Source organism: Thalassophryne amazonica, chromosome 11 (assembly GCF_902500255.1).
Source record: "Thalassophryne amazonica chromosome 11, fThaAma1.1, whole genome shotgun sequence".
In the NCBI taxonomy this organism is placed as follows: Eukaryota; Metazoa; Chordata; class Actinopteri; order Batrachoidiformes; family Batrachoididae; genus Thalassophryne; species Thalassophryne amazonica.
In genome coordinates, this window is record NC_047113.1 from 46,199,135 (window position 1) to 46,205,094 (window position 5,960).

Here is a 5,960-nt window from a genome sequence, read left to right on the forward strand (position 1 = left end):
GCTATTGTGTTGCAGCTGTCAACCAGAGGACCGGCGTGGGTTGCGACTGTTTCGTCCTACGTCCCGTCAGATAAGTGGTTAAACAGACGCTGCACGAGTGTGTGTTAGAGGTGGAGGTGGCATTCCCACCGTTGTTGTTACGGGGTGTACACACACCCACACTTGACTGTCTTTGTTCTTCGCCAGCAGTACCAGATCCGACAGTCGGGGACGGTGATCACCTGGGAATTGGGGACTTGGCGGCTCCAGTATTCACCAGGTTCGGTGGCGGCGGAAATCGTGTGGTTCCGGCTCTTCTCAGGACAGACGTCTTCTATCCTCGAGCCTGCCCACACGTCACCTTTGTGGATTGACTGTTATCAGATTCTGAGATTGTCTGTGTATTCGTTGTGCACCTTCACAACATTAAATTGTTACTTTTTTGGCTCATCTATTGACCGTTCATTTGCGCCCCCTGTTGTGGGTCCGTGTCACTACACTTTCACAACAACCGTAGCCTGAAGTGCAAAACACGCAGATTCAGGGACAGCTTTTACCCAACCACCATAAGACAGTTAAATACAAATTGACAGAAAGAACTGTGCAGTATAGAATGTAGGATATAGAATACACTGTAGCATCTGGTAGCAACTTTATCCTTGTAGCATCTTCATATGTGCAATTATCCCGGGTCCTTTATTTACTGTATGTTGTATAGAGACAGTTATAATAGTTTTTTTCAAACCCTATTTATCACTATCACACACCTTGGACTTTTATTCTGTGCTTTTATTCTGTGTTTATATCTATTTGTCTAGTGCATCAATATTTCATTCTGTGACAGTATCTGTGATGTTTTTTACAGGCTGACAATGAAAACAAGTCTAAGTCTAAATCATATCCCATATATAGTATGTACCTGCCACCGGCCTAATCCATGGGCCAAACAGATTTTCAGGACCACTTAAGGGTACTAAACAACACTGACATTCCAGTCTTAGTATACCATGGCCTGTGCAAAAATGTATGTCAGCCTTCCCATGGTGGTAAGCTATAGCCAGGTCAATGAAGTATTACTGAGGTGGCAAAATATAAAAACGCTATAATTATATTGAAAAGTACTCCACATTATTTGTCTGATTATAAAGATTACAAATAGTTTAGATTATCTATGAATGCTTGTTACGGATTTATGGGGTAAAAACAGCAAAAATTGTGACAAAGGGCAATTTCAGTTTGTATAGGGGTCAAAGGTTAATGTGGTTAATCAATTAAATAAGTTAATAAATCCAATAATCATTAATCACATACTACAGCTTGTTTTTTTCATGATGTTGAGGAATTGCAATTCTTATTTTAAACACTTGGGGGCAGCTAAGCTGTATTGAGCTACCGTTTGCAGGATAGGCACCAATATATATATATATATATATATATATATATATATATATATATATATATATCTATCTATCTATCTATCTATCTATCTATCTATCTATCTATCTATCTATCTATCTATCTATCTATCTGTCATTATGACATTCCACAATAACACTCAGAAGTTATTTAGCCATTTCTTTTCACATTTGGACTTTATATGTGCATCTTGGCCATTTAAACATACAATTGTTGCATGGTTCCTTCATTTAGCTCTAAAAAAAGAAAAGAACACTTCAGAAAAGCACAGAATGAAAAGAATAGAATAACAAGGAAACACCCATGGGTTTCATTTAAAAATGTATGTTAATGTAAATTATCTTCTCACAAAATTCTTTCACATTAACAAACTTTAATAAGTACTCGTTCATATGGGTTAAATAGTACTGAATTTCTATAGACAGAGTTTGGCCAGCATAAGAAATGTGATGCTGTCAAAAGTAAAAAAAAAAAAAAGTAAAATTCCAAAAGAAAAGAAAAACACATTGCAAATTAAACAGTTCCAATGGAAAAGCTTGAAGAACTGAAAGACGTTTTGTAAAAAGTTCATAAATACTTTCTGACTCAACCAATGTTGTCTATAGTTTTACTTTTCAATGATATTCAACAGAAAATAATATCAAACATATTGTAAAATGCTTGCACGAGAGAAGCTGTAATATGTTCTGCTGGATCATCAATTTCATCAACTATATATATATATATATATATATATATATATATATATATATATATATATATATATATATATATATATATAAAAGTAAATAAGGTTAATTAAATTTCTTTACACAAGTCAAACGGAAGTGGGTCGTGTACTTTTTAAATAATATTTTTGATTGAATTTACTTTAATGTAATTAATTAATTAATTGCAAGGTTGTATAAGAAACAAACTGTTTTGGTGCGCGCAGCACGAAGGTCATGGGATGGCTTCCCATCTCTGGCCTTTCTGTGTGGAGTTTGCATGTTCTCCCCATGTTTGCATGGGTTCCCTCAGGATGCTCCGGCTTCCTCCCACACCCAAAGACATGAAGATTAGGTGACTTGGTTACTTTAAATAAATAAATAAATAAATAAATAATTGTCTGTAGGTGTGTGTGTGTGTGTGTGAATGTGTTTGTCTGTCTATATGTCACCCTGTGATAGACTGTTATCCTGTCCAGGGTGTACTCCGCCTCACGCCCTGACTGCTGGGTTAGGCTCCAGCCCCCTGTGACCCTGAATTGGAGTAAAGGAGTTTAGAAAATGGATGAATGTTTTGGTGTCTTTTGCTTTCAATGCAAAGGAGCTGCTGCTGGCCAAGCCCACTTTCTCATTACCCAATAGGGGGCTTCTGTCTCTATCGCTCTTCCACAGCCCAGTGAGTGTCTCACAGAGCAAATATGGATGTTACATGTGTTACAGAAGTCAAAACATAATTGTTGCAAACTCAAAATTCGCTAGTAGCATTATAGTTTCAACATGCACAGACATAAGTCTGAAAATTTGAGGATATTTATATTTAACTTTAAAATATAGATTCGATATGACTTTGCAATTCCTTTATTGTGAAGTCCTCTTTCCAAGTTAGATTTCCCAATCTGTCCTGAAGACCATGTCCATCAACGTTCTCCAGATGCACTGCAAAATAACAGGAAGAAAAAAAAAGAAGAAAAGCAAGCAAGCAAGGTATGATATTTTCAGCTGTACAGAAGCATTTTAAAAGTCAGCTGTCAAAGGAAAGATTAAAAGTTTTGCAAAGAACCCTATGGGAAAATCTAAAGCAGTAAATTTGAGATTACAATACAATACATGCAACAGGAAACCCGACTTTCACTGCTTTCCACTATACAAGAGAGTAGCTTTGTTTGGCCCTGTGCTCTATATTAGCAAATTAATCAATAATGAATGTATTTTCGGCTTTCATATGTGTAGCATTCATGTATTCTCTTAGATGTCAGAATTTATTCATATACTGTATTTGTTCCATGCAGTCTGGAGAGACGACAAAAGTAGACAGGAGTACAAGGAGATGCAGTGTAAAGTGAAAAGAGATGTGTGAAGGAAAAGACATACAGCAATTAAACATAAGGAGAAAAGGACTTGTACCGATTGTGCAGACAGAGGGACTGAGCTGGAAAGGCTCTGCAGCAGGTTGGGGTATTAACATGCAAATGGAAATGTACTGAGAGTGTGTTGAGAAGGTGAAGGGAGTACTTTGCTCTGGTAAATGAAGAAAATGAGAGGGAAAGAAGGATGGATGATGTGGAAGCAGTGAATCAGGACATCCAAGGGATTAGTGAGGATGAACTGAGGATAGCTATGAAGAGAATGAAGAGTGGAAAGGCCATCAGACAGATGACATACCAGTGGAGGCGTGGAAAACTTTAGGAGTGATGGCAGTTTACTTTTCAACCAGAATGTTTTAATAAAATGTTGGAAAGTGAAATGATGTCTGAGGATTGGAGAAGAAATGCACTGGTAATGATTTTTAAGGAGGAGGGTGTTGTGCAGAGCAAAGGCATAAAGATGATCAGCCAGAACACGAAGTTGAGGGAAAGTATAGTGGAAACTAAGCTTGGAAAAGAGGTGAAGATCTGCAAGCAGAAATATGGTTTCATGCCCAGAAAACACAGTAGAAGTGCAATTTTTGTTTGTCCTCAGAGTGCTGATGGAGAAGTATAGAGAAGGCCAGAAGGCACTGCATTGTGTGTTTGTGGATTTAGGGAACGCTTATGACAGGGTGCCAAGAGAAGAGTTGTCATATCGTATGAAGACATCTGGAGTGGCAGGGTAGTTTGTGAGGGTAGTTCAGGATATGTACAACAATGTGGCAGTGGTTACATGCACAGTAGGAATGACAGGTGCATTCAAGGTGGAGGTGAGATTACATTGGGGGTCGACTCTGAGCCCTTTCTTGTTTGCAGTGGTAATGGAGAGGTTAACAGACAAGACCAAGATGGACTGATATTTGCAGATCTGTAGTGAGAGCAGAGAGTATACTAAGACTAGCCTGGAGAGGTGGAGATATGCTCTGGAGAGAAGGGGAATGAAAATGAGTCAGAGAATAGAAGGAGTACCTATTATACATATTATATCATCCAAATTCTTCAATATCACATCAAATCAACAGCTAGACAGTTTAAACTTGGTCACAATTAGTTGTTCCAGCAAGACAATGATTCCAAATGCACATCAAAACTGGTTGTGAGTTGGACAAACCAGGCTAATATTAAGCATCTGAAATGGCCTTCCCAAAGCCCAGGCCTCAGCCATATTGAAATTTTTTGGACTATGGTTAAAAGCTGGGTCCATGCCGAGACACCAACTCATTTAAATGAACTCTACCAATTCTGCCAAGAACTGTGCTCAAATATCCAGCCAGAATTATACTAGACACTTGTTAATGTCTACCAAAAGCATTAAAAAAATCTCCTTTAACAGTGGAATATCCGGATAAAATGCTGAAACCGACTGCTTCTGAAACTTCTCTGTTCTCTCACCACGTCCTGGATCAATAGAGCCTGAAATGTGGAGGTTTTCAGCTTGAAACAGGCTGACGACGGCGCCTGGGACCGCTGCACGACGTCTCGCTCCGTGGGAAGTCCTTAAAGCCACAGTATCACCTCAAAATCTCTCATCAGCCATTAAAATTTTCACCGAAAACCATCTTAATTTTTCGAACTGTGTCCACTTCGATGTGCCTCACAGGTTTAGAAAAAATTTTGATCAAACAAAGCGCCAGTCTCTCAGCAACTTCTCAGACAAAGGAATTCCGACGAGGGGCTGGATGACTCCTCCCACAAGGAGTGCTCACAGGCGAATGACGTCACCGACAGGGGTGGAAAAACTCACGCATGCGCACGAGGGTTCAAGCATGTCTGACGTAAAAACATATGAATGAAATCCATATAGTTTTTGAAAAAATAAAAAGGACCTATACTTTATTGACAGCCCTCGTATCTAGACACAGCATAGGTCAGATGGTTTGGAGACAAAATCAGAGAGATGAGACTGACATGATTTGAACATGTGTAGCGGAGATATCCAAGGTACATAGAGAGAAGGATGCAGAAGATGGAGAATGAAGGAGAGGGAGGCCAAAGAGGAGGTTTATGGATGTGGGGAGGGAGGACATAGAGGTCCCTGATGTGGCAGATGATGTGGACAGGATGAAATGGTGACAGATGATCTCAAGCCCACCATGTAAGCACTCGACCATCACTTTCTCTGGCTGTACATGCATTTTTTATGTTTAAACTACAGTAATCTATAAATTCTACAAAGCAATATCACACTATTAATACTTTATAACCTCAGCATGACATTTTTATAATACACTATAGGATATTAAACTTCACTGATCGGTGATCCGTATTTTTACTACAGCATCAAATGAGGGGATTTATTTTGATGACAGTAACAACTAACAACAAGGTTGACTTTTCATGTATAAAGACCCACGCCTGCCTAATTAAAAAAAAAAAAAAAAAAAAGCTGGCTGGGTGTTTGTGGGCGTGGTCAGGCTGGAGGCTATAAATGCTGTCTGCCGGGAAGTCGCTT